We start from the raw sequence: 26,612 nt of genomic DNA on the forward strand, positions 1-26,612 counted from the left end.
TATAATTTGTTGTTATGTTAAAATGTATTATTAAATACAAAGAGACTATATTATACAGTACATAAAAAGATATTCGTCCATTCATACCTTTTTTTATTTTTACGAAAGATTCGTTTTACCGTACAATTTATATGTGAAATAACACGCATTTTTAATCATGCTTTAAGTGTTTAATTGTAACTGAGATGCTTAATTATTCTTTCACTTTTCATCGATAACTTTATATGAATGTACTCTTAAAGTAGTTTTTAGTTATGTCATTATAAGCCATCATTAACATTACCTGAACTTTATAAATTGGACCAAAATTTTTCTGACCATAATATATTGTATAATAATTATTTACTGGAATATTTGTTTTTAAATATATTAACTTCTTAAAAAAAAAACAGAATTATACAATTTAATTTAAGGTAGAAAATTTAAATACTTAGGTAAATACTAAAAATGTAACCAAAAAAAAAATTTTCTTTTACTAATGGCCTAGTTGTCGATGTATTTTGATCAATAAAAAAAAATAAATATAAATATATTAACTGTTTCAGTTTATAAATGATTTTACAAGTCCGTATAAAATTTTTGTTTTAAAAAAGTGTGCAGCGTTTTGTTGTTAGTATTACATAATAATTAATAAGCCGTTATAGTTTTGGAGTTGATGATTATGTTCGGGCATCAGAAATATTATCACTTTTTTTAGTACTAATCATCAGAATATTATTTTACCGTGTATAAAAATGTGATTTTCCATATATTTTTTTAAATTCTGGGCGAATGAAAATATATTGGTTTTACAACATCGAGTTTGTGTCTGTCATCTTTTCATCAATAAAATTTCAAATAATATAAAAATGAACTAGATTTCGATTTTTTTTGCCACCTATTTGTGACATTTGTTCATTTTTGTACTTTTAACAGATTTATTTCCGGTAAATTATTGTTCTTCATAAGTTATTATTACAGTAATTCAAAACCATGTAAAGCATACAAGCATATTTATATATTATATTTTTTTATAACGTTAAATATGATTTTCTATTATTCAGTTTTAGTTTTTTTTTTCTAAAAAAAAATTGCATGTAAATGAATTCGCAATGTTTTTGATAAAACTAGTTCAACCTAAAAGCAATCAAGAAAAAAATTATTAACAACATAATATTATTATCATTTGAAATAGATACTGATTCATCCACTCTAAATCGTTTTCTTATTCAATGAAATAATAACATTGAATTAAAATTGAACGCACCTTTATTATAGTGGTCATTAGTTGTATATTACAACAATAACGAAGTGCACAGGTGCACTATAAACCTAAAATACAGCAGAAACGAGTTACCTGAGTATTTTTTTTTTTAGGTTGAAGCATATTAGCAAATCTTGTTAAAATAAAAATATAATATGATTTAGTAATATAACGCACATATTTCTACGTACATGGTTTCTAAAAAAAAAAAATACACAATGTGTTTTATGAATTAATTCATGTAAAATAATTACTGATTAGTTTTTAAACACCACTATTGTTTAAGGTTTTAAATTTAATGCATGTATATAAATACATACAACTTTTTTATTCTCCTATTAAAATTGTGATACGCATATACCTATGATGTATTTTTAATTACCACGTAAATAAATCCAGCGTTTTTTTACTCGATTTCTACTTATTTCAAGAGTCTAGTATCATTTTAAAACGTAAGCATTTTTATTATATTTGTGATGACGTATAATTTTTGACGCAGATTTTTCATCGGGAAGGATGATTTCCTGATTTAATTTAAGATATAATTTATTTAGTTTTATCTGAGAACACGGTTTATAGATTTTAGAAAACAACAAACACTGTATTATTAATCGACTGTTTTTCCTCCCATTATGGTACTTGTAATTTTATAGTAAATGTGACAACAATACTGTTATATAGGTATACCAAGCAACAAGAATGAAGTATTTTTAAGTACAGTAAATAAATATAAAACGAAATGTTACCCTTTAATCTTTAGTCAAAATACTAATTGCTGCTAACATTCAGATATATTAGCTATTTCTACACCTACAGGATCCGTTTATGACCATTTCCTACGACCATTTATTTTAGACTTGTAAAGTAAACTTAAATGCTCGCCTGTTTGCCAATAAGCTAACGTAATATTTATTTTTACGTATTTATAGTTATTGATTGCGCGACTGTGCTAAGGAATTTTTTTTTCATGAAAACTAACATAGACCAATAACCTTTTTTAACAATAATGTGCAAGAATGATGTAGGTGAATGTTTTTTTTCCCATACTGGAAAATCAAATCAACCCTATAATGCGTCTTACTTAAAATAGGATTGTTGTGATCATAACGTCCAGTTGTCCGAACAAAATTTCTAGGAGGAAATTTTTTTTTTTTTCGAAAAAAAAAATAATTCTTGATTATAGTCTTTTTTGATCTAATTACAGATATTTCGTTTGATCGTGAAAATGTTTATCAAAGGAAATCAAATTTAAAATTACGTATATTGTAGTTAATATTAGATTCATTTTTTTTATACATAACTTTACTTGATAACTACAATCAATTAAAAATTAACACCTAAAGCAGTGTATGGCGATTGTTTGACGATGTTTTCTTAATTTTTTTCTAATTTTATCACAGTATATCTATTATTTTCTGCATACTTTATTATATGCAAAATGTATCATGTCAGTGTACCGATGTTTAAAAAACACATATGTCCGAAGACAATAGAGCAAACAATTAGATAATCTAATATAATAACTGAGACGTTGGCTATCGCTTACAAAACATTGCGTAGGTACATCGTTTGTAAATACAAACTAATTCGTTTAAGATAACTCAAAACCAGTAATAAAAATAAATAAAATGAAAAAATATATAAGTACAAAATGAATTGCTTATGAATTTATAAACAAAAAAAAATGTCAATTCATTCTTAAATTAAACTGTCGCAAAAAGAAATATTTTTAAAAATGACGAATATATTTATTATTGTTGTATAAAAATAACCTCCTTCAGTAACTAATTTGAGTTATGAGTTTATTGTTTTTTTAAGCCATACTATGCTATTTATGGAATCAATAGCATGCAGAATTAACGTTAAAATAGGTAGATATCTATACAAATTTCCATTGAAATTGATGGCTGACAGAATTTATATTTAAACGGCGCGGCGTAGAATCGATGTAAAAACCTCCCGATGAGTAACGACTGTATGATATTGTCACGGGTATAGCGGTATTCAACTTGACCATCAAATGGTAAACTTACTACATAGTATACGATATATTACAAACAGTATATCCAATTAAATAAGCACCGATATATATTAATTTGTACGTCATTAATATCGATTCTACGTCTCGTCATTAACATTACCGTAGACACTTTCAACAATTTCGAGATTGGTATAATTGAATTAATTTCGAAAATTGACCCTTATATTATGTGAAATATCTGTATTTTCACTAAATAGTGTATAACATTTTATAAAATATTACGTTTTGTGGTTCAATTCATCTGACATTTTAAGACTAATGACCTGTTTGCAGACCCGGGTTATACAAAGCAGTTGTAGCCTCGAAAGTACAAGTGAAAGGAAACGTAAAGTGACTATTATGTTACACTCGTAGGTAGTTGGTAGGCTCATAAATTAGAAATATGTTTTATATTTTAATTAGTTTAATACTACTCCTAGAATGTTGTTTTTGAGTAGGTACATTTAAAAGCCAAAACTATTTGACACACGACTCCAATTTACCATATAAAAGTTTTGTTTTAGATTTTGAGCTAAGCGATGAATGTGTTTATTTTAGTGTTTTTTTTTTTTTTTTTTTTTTTTTTTTTTTTGAAGTGCATAATATGTATACACGATTTATGATATAAAAAATAAATGCTCCGCTATTGAAATTTGAGGGGAGTTTTATGAAAATCGGATCTAGTTGGTAATTTTAAGAGGGGTCAAGATCAAAAATTCTCAGTACTTTTCTAAATAATCAAAGAGAAAAACAAAAAAGAATAAATAAAATACAGTATTTTTTTTATCCAAAATCGGTTTTATTATTCTGCTGTATCGTAATTTGTAATTATTTAAAAACCACAGATATATATTTGAAATTTTCACAAACTATTTATATAAGCATTTAATAATTCTTTTCTACTAAATAGATGAATTGTTGATTTTTCCATAGTTTTTTTTTTCAAATAAAAATATTTATGTAGAAGTGCATAACAGCTAAGAAAAATCAATATCAGTGATTTAATATATAAATATTAATGACTTACTCAATGAGGAGGTAGACTTGACACCTACTATATCCAGTAGACTGGTTTTCACTTTTTTTCCTTTTTTATATTTTTTGCAGTTCATTTTTCCAAAAAAAAAAATATTTTAGTTTACCCACATAATAGCTTGAAAAAGATGGAGAACTTTTATTATTAAATAATTGTATATATTATATTTTCAATACCAAACAATGTAGTAAAAATATGATTTATAATTTACTCAACTGTATCAGTGTAAAAAATACATATTTTATTAGTTTTATTGTATTATAATTAAATCCATTGTTTATAAATAATTACTCGTAATAGCCCTATGTGTGCTGAAACATTTTATAATTATATTAAATGAATAAAAAAATATGATTTTATCCCTGGTGCACATTTGATGGTAACCGTTGATGCAAAAAGCAACCTTCACCTTAACACTCCTTCCCCCATTTTAAATTTCATATAATAAACGAATATCAATAACCAATAAAAATAAAATTGATGTAATAAAATAAAATAATGTATAACTACTACTCTTTATTAAAGCGTTCCTCCTCATTTTAATAGGCTGTCTATGATCTGTTTACAAGAAAAGTATGGTTAAAAATGTTTTTGATTGAAAAATGTATTTAGTTCTTTGTGTTTAAAAATATTTATTATTAGAATTTTTTTTTTATTATTATTTAAATAAGGCTTCAACTCCTGAGGTTATTAGCCTATAACAATATTATTGGAATTGTAAATCATGAAATTATATTAAAAACATTTATATCATTTAACAAATAATAATCAAACTTCATAATCAAATAATTTTCTTGTTCTAAAATTTTAAAATTATACAAGAATAAGTCGTTGGTAATTCTTCATGACCGAATACTGTAAAATATCTATTATTAGTTGTATTATATTAGATCACATAGTAGTTCCAGTATATAAGCAAAGGCTTAATACTAAAACATAGTAAACTCTAAAAGTGATTTATTGCTATCTTGTCATCTGGAAAACTTAAGGATTAGTTCTTATGAACAGTAGTTTGTGTGTAATATATATACGCATAGTTTTGTTTCTAATCGACGTTTGTCTTGTCTTTGTCATAATCTTGTTCAGTTAAAATAAAATATAAAACAGCACTGGTATGGATTGATGTTTTCAAATATTTTTCTCGACCTTACTTGTCACCTATATATCGACTTTCGAATAATATAATCAACCAAATTATCAGTGGCACAAATAGGGGGGCTTAGACTCCCTCCCCCCCAAAAAACTCAAAGCCCCCTCAAAAAATAATAGTATAATATATGTATGTTATTCTTAATAAGTAATTTTTACCGGTTTTATTTTTTTACTTTGTTATTAAACATTATTTCTTAAATCTTTAATAACTGGAGTAATTACATCTTTACAAGAATATCGTGATTTTGGACAACATTATAATACATTTTGGAATGAAATGCTTGAATTTAGCACTAAACATGAAATTATTTCTCTTGAAATTCCTTTTAAATGTAAGAAAAAATATAAAAATACTGAATTAATTTATACTTTATAATTATTTATTTATTTGGTTATAGCTGTATCAAAGGAAAGATTACGAAAAGAGCCATCTCAGCTCAAAGATTTTGTTTGTTTGTAACTAGTGCTAGTGATGATCACACTGCAGATATTGTAGAAACAAAAAAAAGGTATTGGAAAATAAAAGCTTATTATTGTATATTAGATACAATGATAAATATTTTAAAAATAAGATTTTCCGAAGATAGACTTCAAGTAGCTTCATCAGTAGATAATTTACTAAAATTGAATTTTTAAGGTTCTTCATTTTAAATTGATCATTACAAGGTACATGTAAAATACATTATTATTTTTCCAGCATTTAACTAATGTTTAATATTTGCTCAGGATTTATTTGGAATTTCTAATCAGTCACTGATGTCTGAAATGTCTGTTAAAACATTCTGGGTGAAAACTCTAGTTTAGAGGAAATAAAAGAGCATTTGACATTATATGATGGTAAAGTATTTCCAAATTTTTGTAAGATGTTTCTAGTAGCTGTTACTCTCCCTGTAAGTACAGTGACCTGTGAGAGATAATTTTCTACTATGCTACGTATAAAAACATGGTTGCGTCTCGCGTACTTGTAAGTATCAGGATAGCAATTTAAGTATTATAAATATAGAAAAAGACATTCCTATCAATAATGAAGACATATTAAATATTTTTGAAAAAACCGAGAGGCGTATTATACAATTACATTAAATATATCTATTAATTTGAATAAATAGTTCATGTTATGTAATATATATATATATATATATAAATGTACTTACTATGTATGATACTAAACTACTTTTAGAATTGAATAAATACGGATACCATTTTTAAAAGTATGTACTTATAAATTATAATTTTTAAAAAATGTGTTGGGGCTTGAGCCCCCCTAAACCTTTTTCCTATTTGCGTCACTGCAAATTATTATAAACAGTAATATGTGGTGTTACAAACAGTTTGAATCGTTAATCATGCACACCGTACATTTCTAGCTTTCCTCTAATCATGATTTGTGGTTTATCAATTTACAGGAAAATGGGTGTAGCTTACATTAATTGGAAAAAAAATTATTTGAATCACCACAGGATATTATATTTCAATCTGTGTCAACAATATTCTTAGAATAAGTATTTGAAAATATAGTTTAACACTTGAGAGTAAAAAAAATTCTTATTAGCAAAATTTGAATAAAATATGCATTATTAAAGGATAAAATAAACGCAAGCTTGTTTGGAAATATCACCCTGTATTTAGCAAGTATCGAGTTAACGTCGATGGAGAAAAATGCGACCACTTGATAGTTCATATAATGATTAATCGTTGAATAGGTTTTTTTTTTCGATTATAAAAGATGAAGGTTAAACTTTTTTGTTCGAGTATGTATTGTTCCTTGTAGTTTTTGTTTGAATTTATTGCTATAAAATGTCTATTCCTATTCTCTTGCAGACTGAGCTTCCATTTTTATATATATTATTATAAGTTGATGTTTTATCACCTTTTTTTCAATTACAATATACCTAACAATTTGAAACATGTACAAGCACATAATATTTAAACATTATTTATTCCATTTATGGTTTTATTAAACTTGAAAATTGTTATCAATAATGTTTTCTTAAAAACGTTATTGTTTGGTTTATATAATAAATAAACTGAAATAACAAGTGAAGTGCTATTTATACACTGAATAAATATTTCCATATTTCTATAAAATCATAACTTATAATTCAAAAATGTTTATTTAATGTCTTATTAGTTATTAATAATTTATTATCGTTAAGAATGGACTTAACCATAGTAACCTAAGAATGAAATTTCACAATAACTTTGAATCCTGTTGTAGAGAGATAACAGTAAAATTTAAGTTTAAGTGACTTTATTTCATACTTAGAACTATATATTTATTTCATACTTAGAACTGTATGAATATATTATTATCATATAATGTATATTTAATTATGGAAACAAAAATTATTATAAATCTTTTATATTTTATCACAATATTTGGTTGAATTTTATTAATTTAATTACAAAAAATATTTTATTAAAGCATTTATTTTCTGCGCAATTTTTTGTTTTATTGACAAAATAAATAATATACATGCATATTAATGTATATAAATATAATTTTATATAATTTTATAATACCAATAAAATACATTTTTATAATTCTTATGTTTTATATTTATTAATTTTTTATTACAGCCATGGATCTTTATTTAACTAAACAAGATCCAACACGTGCATTTGGATACCATACTGAATTCTGAACGCATCCACTACTTGAGTAAGCTAACTAGTAGTTAGTTTTAGATTTAAAATTGTGTAGGTATTAAATATCACCTATAAGTACATATTTATATATATTAACATACACTGTACTATCACTATATAGGCTATAAATAAAAAATAAAACATCAATCTTCACTTAGTTTTTTTTTTTTAAATTTGGTTGGTTCATATGTAGAGACAGTTTATTTATTTTATTTTAGTTATTTGTATCAGGCAAGGGTTTATTTGGTTAAAGTTCAAATTCGTATGCATAAAATTTACAACCAAATAAATATTTGTTACGAATCAAAACAATTGTACGTCACTTAAAAACATTTAATTTATATCGAGATTTTAAGGAAATGTATAATGTAGATTCAAAAAAAAAAAAAAAAAAAATGTCAAGTATTAAACTATTATAATTGGAGAATAATAAAATGGAAATATTATGGTTCATATTAGGTACATAATGTATAAAATATTTTGAAAATTGATACTAATTAGGTAAGTAGGTAGTTAAAGGAATTTGGGTATCCATTTTAACTCCATTTCAACTTTTATATAATAATATTTATTGGTCCCTCGTGATTCGCTTTTTTAAAATAACAATATTAGTCTATATGAACAGTCAATATGAGTTATAATATAGTAAAATATTATAGTCGTAGACTTAATTGCGCCTTTTTTGTTGAATTAATGAAATCATCGATCTGCGCATGCCATGTTTATTATAGTTTTGTATTTATACGCACAATTGTACCTAGGTAATAGTAATTAGAACAATAAATCAATCGAGGCGTTAACAACGTTTTAAGTTCTAAAAAATATGATGAAATTTACATTTTGAAAGAAATTATGACTTTATTTTTATAGATTATTCAGATAATATATGCAGATTTCTAATTATTTATTTATTTTTTAATGGGACCCCCTACCATGGTATTATTTTATTCAAGCACCTGCGAAAATAAACGAATTACAAAAGTTAATTATTTCACAAAAATATTATATTATCGTTTTAAAGAAACTGAAAAAAAAAATGTTCTATTTTAGTCTTAACCAAGAACAGGTCCTTTAAGAATATCATGATCTATAATAACTTTATGCGAATTATAAGGAAAGACATAATATTTATAATAATATTGATGTATGATTTCTGAAGAAAACTTATATATTAATGGTTTATGGTTTATTATCCACGTCACAATAGGGTATTTATTCACAGATTATAATACCGCCGGTATAGCACAACTTAAAATTACAAATTTCGTCTGAAAATCATAATAAATCAACCCAGTACGATATTAATACTACGTGACTATTTTGTATTAATAGTGTCAGTATTATTGACCATATATCTACTATAATACTATGGTAGTAATATATTAAGGTTCGTTTATATACTTTTGTACACTATTTATTATATAATATAAAGTGTTAGGTTAAGCTTACCTAGTATGGAAGTAGACATTTATTTTATTTTGCAATGTCACGGATTTCTTCTTGCAGGTCTAACTTAAAGAGTAAACAGTACATGATATATTTCAAGTGTTATAATATATAACGTTTAAAGTTTTTAACTTTGTCCATAAATAGCATACTTGCTGCATGATTTTTTTTATGATTTATTGTGTGTTTAAAATATAAATTATACACTTTTCGACCACTGAAATAATTTTTAGTAATTTGTAACGATAGAATAACAAAAATGAAAATTATTTAAATACACATGTATAATAAGGACAGTAATTTGTTTGTTTATTACTAAATATGGTTTGATATTTTTTGGTGATTATTGGAATTATTCCTAAAAGCCCGATTATCAACAGACCAGATAAAAATATTCTGATGGCCCATGGGTTGCTATAATACATTAACAATTAAAAAAAACTTGTTAGATGAAAACGCAATAGAAAAAATATATATCGAAAAAGTTTTAAATAGAATACTATGAGAGTTTTAACAAATGACAAATGATTTGGAACGGTTTTTTTCTTCAATTAAAAATCAAAATTAAAGTATAAATTATTGATAAAGTGTAGGTAATACTCTTAGTCTAGGTAATGATAGTAATTACTAATTTGTTTATAAGTGAAGAGATATTAATTTACTTTTAATTTAAATATTAATTTAAACAGTGGTATCAATTTATAGTCTGAATTTATTAAATTGTTAGACTATTTCATAAACAAAAATATGAAAAATCGCTGATAAAATAATTATTTTTCACTAAAGGTACTTTTAGAAGAGAATCATAATAATTTACCATCAGTACTAATACTGTGAGTTATCATGCCCCCCCCCCATATTCTCTACATTAAGCACACTTCGAAAATTATAATCTAAACTACTATACCTCTTTATACCTAAATAGCTGAGGTTACATACTAAATTAAATTGTTAATTAATAATAAGTTGGTTTACTGTTTAATGATCTTCATTTAGTAAATAAAAGTACTGGTTAGTGCTCTAACCTCTGAACAGTCTGAACTATAGAGGCTATATAACTAAAACTGACTAAATGTTGGGGATTTACACACAGTATCGACCATTTTTCTAGTTAGTTGGATTAGTTTAAAGCTAATAAATAATATACTATAGTATTTAAAATAAACAATTGAACTATCATGTAAGAATTAATAATTTAATCATCACTCGAAATTCTTAAAATCGTATTACGAAATGTGAAAATTTACAAAATTTGATTACTTTTTAATGATTTTTATATTATGAACAAAACTATTAAACCTATTTCATCATAATATTTTAAGTATAAATAAAGCTGCGTATTGTTTACAAAATCATCAGTAACAGCTAGTATAATCACTCTCGTGTCAAATCGTTATTCTCTCTACTTAAAATCATTTTTATACTGTTTAAAAATTAAATTTACAAGTGTTTCTAAACATGGCAGTCTCAATCATGGATAATGCAGTTATATTCAAGAAAACCTTTACATATATCCCACCAACACTACCTTCAGAGCTCATCAATTCTACTAACTATACGTTAAACTTCGTGAAACTTCGTGAAACGTAAGTTTATACATATAGGAATCGATTCGAGTGATATGTTTAGAGTAGCAGTAGGTACATATAATAATAATACCGTCACGTTATGTAAATATTTCAACTGAGTTTCTACAACGAATATTTTCACTGATGGGTAATATCCAATCATTTATTTTGAAACTATCAGGAAAATATAAAAGGACTATATTTCTTGGGACGGAGAAATTCAAATTATCTAGCATGATGTGCGGTGAAAACACCTTAGTAGTAGAATCTAAGATACATGATGGATGTCGAATTCTTTTAAGTCAAAAAGAACTCTTAATACTTCAATATTTAGAGTGGTGTATTTTCGAGACAATTACTCGAAAATCTACTATCATGCAACCAATCATCTCAAATCAATTTGAAATATTTAATGGATATCTCGATAGAGAACTTATCAAAGTGAAATCACCACCAAGAACGAATGAAGAAATGACATCATTTATTAAAAATGTACCTGATGATGATATTATTACAAACAGTCCTAAACATGATATTAATTTTATTAGTCAGCTCAAAATGTATACTTTACCACAATTAGCAGAACATTAAATACAGCGGTGGCTAAGGAAGAACCCCCCTCGTGCGAAGTCTGCGGTGTCCAAATATCAGTGAAACACATCACAACAGAATGCCTAAAATATCAGCAAAAACGACAAAACACCGGATTGGATACGACCCTCGACATCGCATTGGGACCCAATGCTGTGGAGAACAATAAAATGATAGTTTTTTTGAAATCAACAGGCCTCTATAACTTAATTTAATAATTTGCAATTGTTTTTCTCCTTTTTTTGTTTTTGTTTTTTTCCTTTTATATAAATACTAAGAAACTATACTCTTACACCAAATACCTATTAAAAAAAAATAATAATATTGTTAAAATCTTAAATCTTGTAAACCTACCACAATTTATTGTAACTAATGGCCATGTAGCTGCTGGGTTTTATTTGATCAATAAAAAAATAAAATAAATAAATACAGCGGGTGAATAGGGAAATGTCACCGGAGGGGAGGTAAGTTAAAAAATATATATTTATACTACTAGATTATTAATGTATTCATTATTGTAATTAGTTAATGGAAATGTGATTTCACCAACCTCTCCACCAAACATCATAGTAAACAAAACATTTGACACAAAAAATAAAGAGGGTGATATTTTAAAAAGAGTGGTCATTTTATAATATAATAAATATATTATATTATATTATTATTATACATTATATTCGTATATGTACTTATACTTTTTTCAGTCATATGATTCAATTCATGATCTACTACAGTCATTTGATGTTAATGATGTTCCTGATTTTTTCAACACACAACCCCCTCCCCCCCTCCCGCCGCCCACAAATCCTCCTCATCAAACAATGTACACTACGTTCCCAAGACAATTACATGGAGTAAAAAGAGAAAACTTTTTAATATTTGTAATGAATTCAAAATGTATGTGAAATAAAAAAGATATGATATTATATTATATAATATGTTTGCATTTCTTAAGTTTTATAATCAATATTTTCAATGTTCTTACTTCATTATTAAATGGATTATAAGCTATAATCATATTATAATTTAATCATGTAATATCAAACAATATGTTGAAGTAGATACTGGAAATACTTCTTCAGTCTCAACCTCAATCCTAAGGTTAATATTCAAAGTTTTTTACATTATTATTCTATATCACTATATAACCATAATCATAAACATAGACCTGATTGATTAATTCAATTATTCAATTTTTTATCATTTATTTCAAAAATATATATTGTTTCACCCATACTTATACAGGTATTATATATATGTATCTCACATTCATTTATACCAACAAACATATATACTCACATATAGAAAAAATTGTATTATGCTGAAATATATACTTACATACAATTAAAATAGGTTGATTTCTTCAATAATAATTTACAGTAGATATTTCTGGTATATAATTTATTAGAATTAATTGATTCAATACCTAAATCTTAAATCATTTATTTAACATTATATTTATAGTAGACAAAATATATCATGACATCCTTAACCGTAATGATATATTAATCTCTAATAGTTCAACTCGTTCACATACATACCACTCCTGGTATAACTTAATAGGCAATCATTATAATTATATATAAATCTTTAAGTTAAATATTATGGATGAGTTAATTTTCCATAGTAAAAAAATTAATTTACGTGAGGGGGTAATCTTAAACTTATTGATCTCCTATAGGAAACTATTTATAGTGTAATCACTTACAGTATACATATCTTATACATTCCACTTAACATTATTTTTATACAAAATGGTATGAATTTATTATTTATTCAGTTTTATGCTTGATAATAATATGTATGATTGATACTTCTCATATACATATATTAGTAATATAATGTCATTATTCTGTATCATACTTTGTAAAATAATTTTGAAATCACTTATATATAATTTTCATAAGCTAGGAAATATGAACATATCAGGAAATGGTGTATTATTTTAATAAAAATAACTAAAAATATCATATTTTCTCTAAAATAATATAATAATATCATATTTTAGATAAAATTCAATAAAAATATCGCTCATCTGTGAAGTATATGTCTAACCACCGAAAATATGATTAACATATAACTAGTTTACTGTTTAAACATCAATCCATCACTCGTAACTAGGGTTCGGGACTTCTTGCATTTAAAATTATCGAAATATGCAGTAAAAATTGCCAAAATATGCAGCTATCTATATTACCAATAAAAACACATTTATAGATGGTAAATTTTATAATAAATTCTCCTTACAGCGCCCTTGATATCAATTCGATTATGATAACTTTACATAAATATATTAATTTATTAACTTTATCATATACAATCATATCATAAATAACTTTTTTTTAAATAAACTATATTGATATTTAAGATTTAAGTCTATAGTTTGGGATAAAATGAGTTAATACATGGCTTTCTATAAATAATTCATGATTTTATTCAAATACGAGTCGATTCCATAATTATATAACATATATTAACTGAGTGTCGTAGCTTTATATTTTCTAATGCCATATTAGAGATACTAATGTGAGTTCATTCTCCAAGAATATTATAATAATTGAGATAGTTTTAATATTGTGTGATAACAGATTTGGGAGGGGGGATAGATATTTTTAAATAATAAAATAATATACTGTAAATAACATACACGATAATAACATGGAAGCTTTGAAGAAGAATTTAATTACCCAATCCAACATTAAATTTTTATCGGTCGGGGATTTGATCGTTGATCCAGTTTACCCAATAGTGAAAATGGAAAATTGGGGAACGCAGTACGGAAGATCCCTCCATTGCACGCTCGAGAATCTTGATGATGATGGGGTATTGGAGGTTTTTCTACCAAGATCGATTAAACTAACTGATGAAAAGGTAAACGAGTTCAACTTGTCTGAAGATAAGACCCTTAACCTAATCTTCCGAGAACGACGTGGTCGATCTTTTATCGTCACCGTCCAATGAAGTTTTTTATAAATTTTTAAGTATTTAAATATTTTATTGAAATAAAATGAGTATGTAATTTAACTTAGAATGTTCTCTAAATCTATTATGTTTAAATAACTTAATTAATGTACTCAGACTTGTCTCATTATAGAACACATATTATCATTTTAAGTGATCGATATATATATATATATATATATATATATAGTATATACGTAGCTATACGTTAAATTGAATCATAGAAATAATATTACTAAATTAAGTATAGTTTTTACCATTCGGTATATATATAATTATAATAATAATAAAGAATATGATTTATGAGGATTATTATACGTAGGGTATTATTATATCTAAGGTAATATTCTAATTTTGTATCAAATTATGAAATAGTCGATTAATAGATGTAAAAATTGAGTTATTCGAATAATCAAGTTGGTCTATATATGTATATAGTATATATATGAGTATAAGGATGGTTTAGAAAATGTTTATTTAATTATAATTTAGTAATAACTATAACATCCAGCCGTTTGTAAACAAATACCTTCATTAGGTAGGTTATTTGCATCGTCTATATTGTTGGGAGTAAAAGTGGTACTATACTATTCTATGAATAAATTCAAAGTTCACTACTAAACGTATGTGTTTATACTATTTATCTATGTATTATCTTCTAACTATGGATCTGATTATTCATTTAACGGTATATGGATATAGGAAATACGTCGATAAGTTGATTAATATTAATATATAAATTGTTTACTACTATATATCTTATATATTTAAATAAATATAATACTATTATAATATATAATAATTAATATTATTTTTATTATTTTCATAATTCTATAAAATGTAATATTATTTTTATTTATTTTTTTATTAATTATCCCGCGGCGACTTAGGCCATTGGGAAGGGGTAGGTACTGTAGGTTTATGGAGCGGTAGGTGTGTTACTAGTGGGTGAGTTTTGGTAGAAATTATTTATTGGGGCACCCGTAGGTTTCTGCCATGCCCCGGAGTGGGGGATGGCGGCACTTATTCTCCGGACACCGTGACTTGCCCGGAGAAAAATGTCGTCCGATGGTCGAGGATCGAACCCGGTCCAGCTGAGCCACAGCCGACGCGTTAGAATATAATATAATACACATAGTTTGTGATGACTATAAACAAGATGTAAGTATTTAATCCATATCGATATAGTTTAAGTGAAATTTTCAAACCAAAATAGTTAATTTAATTAGTAAATAAAATTATTATATTAATTTAAAAAAATTGTATACTAAATCTATGACTTTTAGATGGTATTCAACTAGTGATTAATAGCTAGTATATATTATGAATGGTAGGGTTATACTATGAAAATCTCAATTTCATCATGTCTATGTATGAATATAATAAGGTTTCTCCTTTAATAAGGAGAATTCTTCTAGCTATATTCCTAATAATTAAATAGTTAATATAGAATTTCGAGACATGTAAATTTGTTACTGTTATACAATCTGTTGTGTCTAACCATATTAGACTTTGTGGTGAAAACTTTATCACAAACTTCATACTTCAAAATTTTTACCGATAGGTGATAAACAGTGGAGTAATAACAATTGTAATACATATACCGTATACATGAGCTTGAATAACAGTATGCCCACTCCCTTGAGTGAAATCAGTCTTTTTATATATGATTTATCTAATCTCGTTACATAGATATAGTATTAGGTATATCTATTTATCATAAAAGGTTTATCATAACATATTAATATCTATAATTAAGATATTAGAAAACTCAGTATATTATATTGATATACAATAATAATGTAATTGTTCTAATGAGTTTTGTTTGAATGTGAAATTTTTAAGGTGATAAAAATAATACTGGTAAATTATATTATTTATTATTGTTTATAATATTATATGAACATCACTCTACATATTTATATTGAAATACACAAACTAGTATGATTTAATGACTTTGCTTACTAAAAATCATTAAAGAGAAATTATTAAAATTATACGTTTACAATTTCTCATAATACTTTTATTTACTATAATATGAAGATCATTAAACAGAAAACCACAATATAAACCCATGGACAAATCCTGAACTCAGTAGAAAAGAAGAAACCATAATAAACCGCCTCCGAATTGGACACACACAGCTACTTGATGAGCAAAGACGATCCTCCACTATGCGACTCGTGCAATGTACTTTTAACGGTCAATCACATCATTACAGAATGTCAAAAATATAACCAGTATCGAAATCAATACCACATGTCAGAACAAATTTGTCAAGCACTAGGACCAAACCCACAGGACGTTAAAAGCTTAATCTTATTCTTAAAAAAAACAGAATTGTACAAATTAATTTAATGTAATCATGTAAATACTAAAATACTAACAATGTAATCAAAAATTCGTGTACCAATGGCCTAGTTGTCGATGTATATTTCAGATCAATACAAAAAAAAAAACAGAAAACCCACTTATTATTATTAATTAACAGTTTAATTTAAAAGAATTAGGTTAGGTAAATACTTATACATGTATTGATACATCTGTATACAAATACTGAAATATATCTATTTATATTGAAAAGTATATATCTTTAGCTATTTATATAGAGGTATAGTAGTTAAGAGTATAATTTTTGAAGTGTGCTTAGTGTAGAGGATATGGAGGGGGGATATGATAACTCACAGTATGAGTATTGATGGTATGGTATGGTATGGTAGGGGGGTGAGATCTATGTGTAGGATAAACATGAAAGGTTAGGGAGAGCTGATGATAGATTTAGATGTGGTGGGGGCATGGATGGGGGAACGTATGCGTAATGAATGGTTGGGGGGCCAAGGCCAATCATGGATAGGAGGGGGCCAGGCCGGGAACGTTCGCGATAGAATACCATAGGCTGGGCGGGGTACCCAGATTCACCGGATTTTCGAGGGGCACAGAAGAAACTAAAACATACTACTTTTATACCAGTTTATTATTGATTACTGTTTTTCTAGTTAAATTCTGTAATAACGTATTATATATTATAATATAGTATATTGTAATTTATAATTGCCAGTTATTTATACAATTGTACCTATTATAAAGGTATTCGGCTAACGGCGTAACTTCCAGTTATGAGTAATTGATACCTTTTTTACGGTAACAATTCAATTTTTTTTAATTTTTTATTGCAGCATTAATATTTTTTATAATTTATAAAGGCATAATACCATGAAAGTATATTTTAAATTGTATAATTGTATTATATACATCATTATTGTGCATAATACTACAGTACAAGATACAAAGGTATCTAATAATAAACTAATTAGGTACCTAATTAGAAAATTGGTTTATATTATACAAGTAAAATAGTTGTATGCGTGTATACAGTACGTATTATTAAAATAAATTACGATTCATGTAGTTTTATCGTTCATTAATTAACAAATAAAAATACGGTCATTGAAAGTGTGCATAAAAACATTTTTTATTGACAATTTTTATTATTATTATTATTATTATTATTATTTGTCAAGCTTCAAAATTTAAACAGCAAATAAATTCATTTATCCTTATGTTCAACGATATTGACATGTCGCTATTAAACACTTTGATTGATTAACGGGTTTTCGAAATTTTCATCATCGAAGAAAAACAATTTCAGTTTTATTTATAGCAACTTGCAGTTTTTTACAGTGACAATATTAATATCACAAATATTATTGCATAAGAAGAACTGAGGCAAAAACAAAACTTCTCCAATTTATAAAATGTTTCAGGAATCACTTTAAACTGTTTTAAAAATTAACAAAAAAAAAAATATTTAGATACAACGTCAGTACGTATAAGTAGTAGCCAGTGATAAGTTGTCAAATTCAAATATTTTTGTTATAAAAAATAAAAAACAAAACTTAGAGATGTCTTGTTGTTGCACTAAGAAATTATATACATATAAGCATGAGTAAGATTAATGTTATTAGTATTAAAAAAAGTGTATACTTGTCTATATCATTGTTAAATATCACTTATTTTTTTAAGCATATGGCTATATTCATAAATATTCAACACAGGTGAAATTTTATTTATTTTCAATATTTAATATATTTTAGAACTTGACAAATTATTTTTAACTTTATGTATTTGTATCAATACATTTTTCACTATTTTTTGTCATTAATGTAACATAACATAGTAATATAAAATAAAAATAAAAAAGCGGGTAAGTCGTGGATGTCGCTCAGCTGTACAGTAGGTTACTGTAATGGATGGGATTAAATTTGAATGCAATGATAGGTATCATTGTATACGAAAAACGATTCTGAACGGAGATGATTTGTCAGTCTAGGATATATTATATTTAAATATTGTCATATATTCTATTTTGAAACAAATATTTTATTTTTCAATTAAGACGCATTTTGCATAAGGCACGGTTAATCAATTAGTATAGTTATCATAATTCATAATACCTTATATTATCATAAATATACGAATACCTGGCTTGAGGATAAATCATTATCATTACGCGATTTCATAAAAATTTAAAACTCAAACGCTCAAAACATTTTTCCTATAATGACGCTTCAAATTTTCTCTATAGCTATTTGAAGCAAAACTTATGGAAAACTTGGTTTTAAATACAAACAATATTATGAATTTTGAACTACAAAATAATTTGCAAATATTCATGGTTTTGACGAATTTTTGTCAATATTTGAAATTCAAATGTTAATAAAAATTTAATTTGAATTTCCAGTGGACATTTTTTTTGTGATAAAGATTGAAAAACTTGTAAGAAGCCTTGTATTAAATTTTAAAATCTTAGGTATAAAAGGAAATTTTTTTATGAATTTCTAGAATAAAATAATTTACGAATTTTCGTGATTTTTACGTATGTTGTCAAAATTAAAATTTGAATACATGTAAAAAAAAAATTGTGGCTATACATTTATTTTATTTTTCAACTGCTATTGTAAAAATATATTATGAGCCTTGTATTAAATTCTCAAATCTTAGAATTAAAAAGAAAAACTTTTATGAATTTCGATCTAAGATAATTTGAAAATTGCCGTAATTTTTACGTATTAAGTCAATACTTGAACTTCAAATACTAATAAAAAAAAATTGTGCATATGTATTCTTATAATTTTTTAATCACCATAATCATAACTTATGAGGAACTTTTTAATCAATTTTCAAGTATTTTGATAGGGCCAAAAAAATTTTATCGACACTTAAAAAAAAAATTTTCAGACAAATTGAAAATTTCAGTCATCTATAAATATCTCAAAAAAAGTCAAAATATTTTGAAAATTAAATCATGTAAAGTAAATGCGAATCCTAATAACTGGTACAATTTTCAAGTATCTAGGATTTATACTTTTTGAATAATAACAAATATTTAAAATCGTTTCAGGATAAATTGTTATCGTTACACTATTTCGTAAAAATTTAAAATTTAAACGCACTTAAAATTTGTCCTATAATGATGCTTCGAGTTGTCTCTATAACTACTTTAAAGGAAAACTTATTAAAAACTTAGTGTTGTATTTTTAATCCTTAGTTATAAACAAAAAAATTTTTATGATTTTTTATGCTTCAAAATTACTTGCAAATTTTCGCCTTTTCGACAGATTTCGTAAAAATTTGAACTATAAACGCTTATTAAAAAAATCGTGATTTACGATTTTTAATTTTTTTTAGCTACAATAAGAACAACTCATAAGGAACCTTGTATTAAATTTTCAGTTTTTTTGGTCGTCCAACATTTTTTTACCGACACTTCAAAAAAAAATTCTCAAAAAAGTCGAAAATTTCAGTGATCTATAAATAACTCAAAAAAAGTCAAAACATTTCAAATTTTTCAAAAGAAAATTAAACTGTATATAGATAACACTACCATAAACATTTGGTGAAAATTTCATGAATTTACTGTGATTAGTTTTTGAATTACAACCATATAAAAAAATCGATTTGGTCGAAAACTGATTTTGCGTAAAAATTCCCGTTTTTCTGTCATTTTTTTTTTGTTTTTCTCGATTTTTTTGATAAATGTTGGAAAATGTTTACTTTTGACCTCTATAATGCACCAAGGATCTTCACTTTTACATCGGAAACCACCCCCAAAGTTTGAAATCGAAGCATTATTTCGACTAGTTATGCTGTACATAACACAAAAAAAACACATCATTGTAAAATCAATACATTCTTCACTTCGTTCAGAATCTAAAATAAAAACTTTTTTATTATAAAATAAAAATCAACAGCTTTGTTGTAATGCAATAAAAAAAAAAACAACTTTTTCGTTAAAAAATTTGACCAAAACAACTTGAAAATTTAATACAAGGTTCCTTATGAGTTGTTCTTATTGTAGCTAAAAAAAATTAAAAATCGTTAGTCACAATTTTTTTTTATAAGTAAGCGTTTATAGTTCAATTTTTTACGAAATCTGTCGAAAACGCTAAAATTTGCAAGTAATTTTGAAGTTGAAAAATCATAAAAATGTTTGTGTTTTTAACTAAGGATTAAAAATACAACAGTAAGTTTTTCATAAGTTTTTCTTCAAGTACCCAGCTATAGAGAAAACTCGATGCATCGGAAAAATTTTAAGTGCGTTTGAATTTTAAATTTTTACGAAATAACGTAACATTAACGATTTATCTTCAAAACCAGGTATATGCTTATATCTAAGATAATATAAGGTATTATGAATTATGATAATTACATGCAATGATTTTGGAAAAATTGATTAACCATGCCTTATGCAAAATGCGTCCTAATTGAAAAATAAAATATTTGTTTCAAAATAGAATAGGTATATGACAATATTTAAATATAATTTATTATCCTAGACTGACAAATCATCTCTGTTCAGAATCGTTTTTCGTATACAATGATACCTATCATTGCATTCAAATTTAATCTACCCTATTCAGAGGTCCACCCCACCCCCTAAAGTACAGTAGAGCGACATCCACTTACCCGCTATTTTTTCTTTTTTAATTTCGTCCTTTTCGGTGGATATTAAATTTACTAAATTATCACAATATTGGCATGTATCGGAGCGTGGATAATTAAAACCAACCACTGCAAACAGACGACTTTTAAGAAACTGAAACTCGGTGAGATTGTATAGGTAGGTATACAAAATAATTGCGAATTCAAAATGATATGACAAAGACTTTGTATAACATGAATTTGTACTAACCATTCTTAGTATTCAATTTTATTGTATTGGTAAAAATATAATGTAAAGTATTATTAGATTTCGTATAGAACGTTGACGCCAATGATTTTACGATAAATTGTCTTTTGTCATGTACCAAATAATGTTGTGTTTACAAAACTTTTCTCTATTGATTGGAAAATATTAGACACAGATGTTATATTTTTTTTAAGCTCCACAATCATGTTCGATGAACTGATGTGAAATTATATTATATTGACATTCGACACAAGCAGTTATATAGATACAAAATTCTCGAATTCATACTTTGATAATGACATAAAATAAATAATTAATTAATTTACTCAACATTGTTGCAATATCATCCCTAATATTATTATATATGCAGTTACATAAAATAACTATTTTACCTATTAAGATTGATAAAATATATTTTAAATCATTAAACGAATATAGGTACCATAAATTATCAAGGTAACAACACTTGAAAAGTCTAAAGCAGTAAAGCTTATAATACAATAATATTATTTGATATTTTATATGGCTTAAATCACACGTTTGTTAAATCTAAGCTATATATTTTTCATATCACTTCTATCAAGTGCGGAGTGACACATTTTAAGCCTACCATCATTGTCTTATCTCTCTATAAAATCCGTTGGGTTAACACTGTTTGATTTAGAGAGGCATGATGGCATACGTTTGTTTGTTTTATGTTCGTTCTTTCTTTAACAGAGTGGCTCGATATTTCGTACTTCGTACATGCGTACACTGAAACCAACTGGATCGTGAGGTAAAAGAACTTCATCGACTCTTGTATAGTCCAACGCTGTTCTGTTAAAAAAGCAAGAACGATCAAAATAAAATTTTACACAGTTTTTGCTTTTTGGTCACTTTTATTATTTAATTTATAGCAGGCGTATAATAATTCACTTGTTTGTGTTACTTTTCCGCACACGACCTTTAGACACATTCCCACTGAACTCCACGACAGCAGTGGAACACTCCGCGAAGTCGTCGTGACGGTGGCGATTTATTACAATGGTCAACTTGTAATTATGTGGTCTCAGCACATTCGCTTCATTGACCTGATTCACATATACAACTTAATTTACTAAAATCTAATCCTTACTGTACTACCCATATTATATTTTATAACATTATTTTGTGAACTACTAGCTGTAGCATACGATATAATAAAGTACATAGATCAAGATTACCTAATCTTTGAGTTTTATGTTACTTAATGATTATTAAATACTGTCTATATAGTTTATAATATATAACAAGGGTGGCCAACATTAATACGTACACAAGCCACATGGATAAATATAATGAAGTCAAAATGTTTATAAATTAATTTTATATTTTTTATAATTTATCATGTTTTATCGATAATAAGTAAATATTGGTTCTTTTTTAGTGATACGTGAGCCGCATACGACTATAACACGAGCCGCGAGTTGGCCACCACTGATACATATGATAATATAGCTTGAGTACACAGGTATTTGACTTAGGACAGGTCGTTCGTAATAGCTATAACAGATGCATTTGTAACCAGAAACCATTAACGTGATATAATTAGATATGAATAACATGCATACCTACGTCATCATACAAACGTAAATAATGTATGCCTTTCAGCAGACATGATTGGAGAAACTAATATAATTATCTTTAATAATATTAATTTAAATTAAAAATATGCATTGCCATTTAATAAATTTATTGTTGTTATCCAAACAAAATTATTTCAAGATATTTTTTAATACCCACGAAAATTTAAAATAATTATAAACTATATGAAAAAATGTACCTCGCAACATTCAAAATACCAAAGATTATTTTTTAATAAAAAAGAAAAAACGATTTTTAATCAATTTGTTAATTTAAAATTCTGAAGCAAAGTACTATTTTATTGTTTATTTTTATACCGTACAACCATTGTACTTTTTTTTATTACAATTAAGATTATAAAAGATCAAAGTTAATTTATACGGATCAAAATGTAAAAAAATAAAATAAAGAATTTAATAAAATACACGATTTATCAACAAAAAAAAGCGGGAAATTGTGTATCGCTCTGCTGTACATTAGGCGGTGGGGTGGAACTCTGACTAGGGTAGGTTAGATTTGAATGCAATGATAGGAATATCATTGTATACGAAAAACGGTTCTGAACGGAGATGATTTGACAGTCTAGGATATATTATATTTAAATATTGTCATATATTCTATTTTGAAACAAATATTTTATTTTTCAATTGAATTTTGAACTACAAAATAATTTGCGGGGTAAGTGGCCGAGCGGACTAAGGCGTCTATTGCGACGCACGCAGTCACCGGTTCGAATCTCGGTCACGGGTGGCATCGCTCTTTGGGCATTTTCGCGATGTCTGGAGAGAGAGGCCGCCGCCCCCAAACCGAGCATGGCAGAAACCTACGGGTGCCCATTCAAAATGTGTTAAAAATCTAAAGTACCTTCCCTTACAGTTCCCCAGGCTAAATGACCTCAGTTGCCGAAGCCTTAACCCTGATAAATAATAATAATAAAATAATTTGCAAATATTTATGGTTTTGACGAATTTTTGTAAATATTTGAATTTCCGGTGGACATTTTTTTTGTGATAAAGATTGACAAATTTGTAAGGAATCTTGTATTAAATTTTCAAATCTTAGATTTAAAAAGAAAATTTTTTATGAATTTCTAGCATAAAATAATTTGTGAATTTTCGTGATTTTTACATAATATGTCGTCAAAACTCAAACTTTGAATGCTTATAAAAAAAAATTCTGACTATGCATTTCTTTTATTTTGCAACTGCTATTGTAAAAATATGTTAGGAGCCTTGTATTCAATTTTCAAATCTTAGAATTAAAAAGAAAAACTTTTATGAATTTCTATCTAAGATAATTTGAACATTGCCGTAATTTTTACTTATTTTGTCAAAATTCAAACTTTGAATGCTTATCAAAAAAAAAAAAAAATGGTGACTATGAATTTATTTTATTTTTCAACTGCTATTGTAACAATATGTTAAGAGCCTTGTATTAAATTTTCAAGCTTTTCTGCCTTACAAATAAATTTTTATCGATATTAATTTTAAAAAAACTAATAATTATCGAAAATTTCAAATGCCTATGAATAGTTCAACAAAAAATTACATGGTGGATAGAATATACTTATATAAACATTCGGTGAAAATTACATGTATCTATGGTCATTTGTTTTAATGTTACATCAAAAACCAAAATCGATTTTGTCGAAAACTGATTGTGCGTAAAATTTCCCGTTTTCCCTTAATTTTTAGTTTGTTTATCCTGTTTATTTAGAAAAATATTTAAAATATTCATGGTTTTGACGAATTTTTGTAAATATTTGAACTTAAAATTCTAATAAAAAAAATTGTGCCTATATGTATTCTTATAATTTTTTAATCACTATAATAAAAACTTATGAGGAACTTTGTATTAAATTTTCAAGTATTTTGATAGGGTCAAAAAAAATTTATCGACAATTCAAAAAAAGTTTTCAGTAAAATTGAAAATTTCAATTGTCTATAAGTATCTCAAAAAAAGTCAAAATATTTTGAAAATTAAATCATGTAAAGGAAATGCCAATCTAAATAACTGGTGAAATGTTCAAGTATCTACGACTTGTACTTTTTAAATAATAACAAATATTTAAAATTGTTTGAGGATAAATCGTTATCATTACGCTATTTCACAAAAATTTAAAATTCAAACGCACTTAAAAATTTTCCTATAATGATGCTTCGAGTTTTCTCTATAGAAATTTGAAGGAAAACTTATGGACAACTTAGTGTTGTATTTTCAATCCTTAGTTATAAATACAAAAATTTTTATGATTTTTCAACTTCAAAATTACTTGCAAATTTTTGCATTTTCGACAGATTTCGTAAAAATTTGAACTATAAACACTTATAAAAAAAAAAGTGTGCCTATGTATTCTTATAATTTTTTAATCACTATAAGGATAACTTATCAGAAACTTTGTATTAAATTTTAGCTATTCTGAAAACTCGAAGCATCATTATAGGAAAAATTTTAAGTGCGTTTGAATTTTAAATTTTTACGAAAATACCGTAACGATAACGATTTATTCTGAAACGATTTTAAATATTTGTTATTATTAAAAAAGTATAAGTCTTAGATACTTGAAATTGTATCAGTTATTAAAATTGGCATTTTCTTTACATGATATAATTTTCAAAATATTTTGACTTTTTTGAGATATTTATAAACAACTGAAATTTCCAATTTTTCTGAAAATTTTTTTTTGAAGTGTCGATAAAATTATTGACTTAAGTTAAACTATCCATAGGTATATGCAATTTTCGATCATTATTAGTTTTTTAAATTAATATCGATAAATATTTTTTGGATAGAAAAGCTTGAAAATTTGATACAAGGCTCTTAACATCTTGTTACAATAGCAGTTGAAAAATAAAAGAAATTCAGTCACAATTTTTTTAGGAAAAATGTTTTGAGCATTTGAGTTTTAAATTTATATGAAATCGCGTAATGATAACGATTTAACTAACCTAACCTAACCTAAACCAGTTATATGTATATCTATGATAATATAAGGTATTATGAATTATGATAACTACATGCAATGTTTTTGGAAAAATTGATTAACCATGCCTTATGCAAAATGCGTCTTAATTAAAAAAAAAAAATATTTTAAAATAGAATATATGAAAATATTTAAATATAATATATCCTAGACTGACAAATCATCTCCGTTC

General features: G+C 25.8%; 1 protein-coding gene and 2 pseudogenes across 2 annotated transcripts in view; all 3 read left to right on the top strand.

Annotated features, from left to right (window-relative positions):
• The window catches only part of LOC107165258 (putative G protein-coupled receptor No18), a 194,177-nt gene that overhangs the window by 61,829 nt on the left and 105,736 nt on the right, over positions 1-26,612 (top strand). The window contains exon 3 of one of the 2 annotated variants that reach the window (XM_015513413.2): positions 8,032-8,113. The exons of the other annotated variant lie outside the window; for it this stretch is intronic. The gene's annotated coding sequence lies outside the window, so the exon portion shown is untranslated. The remainder of the gene's footprint in view (positions 1-8,031; positions 8,114-26,612) is intronic. 2 annotated transcript variants of the gene reach the window in all.
• Positions 6,001-6,534, top strand: LOC149055727 (uncharacterized; annotated as a pseudogene).
• LOC107165253 (uncharacterized) lies at positions 11,005-11,768 on the top strand (annotated as a pseudogene).

Source organism: Diuraphis noxia, unplaced genomic scaffold, assembly GCF_037042655.1.
Source record: "Diuraphis noxia isolate RWA-SAM2 unplaced genomic scaffold, SU_Dnox_SAM2 contig0004, whole genome shotgun sequence".
In the NCBI taxonomy this organism is placed as follows: domain Eukaryota; kingdom Metazoa; phylum Arthropoda; class Insecta; order Hemiptera; family Aphididae; genus Diuraphis; species Diuraphis noxia.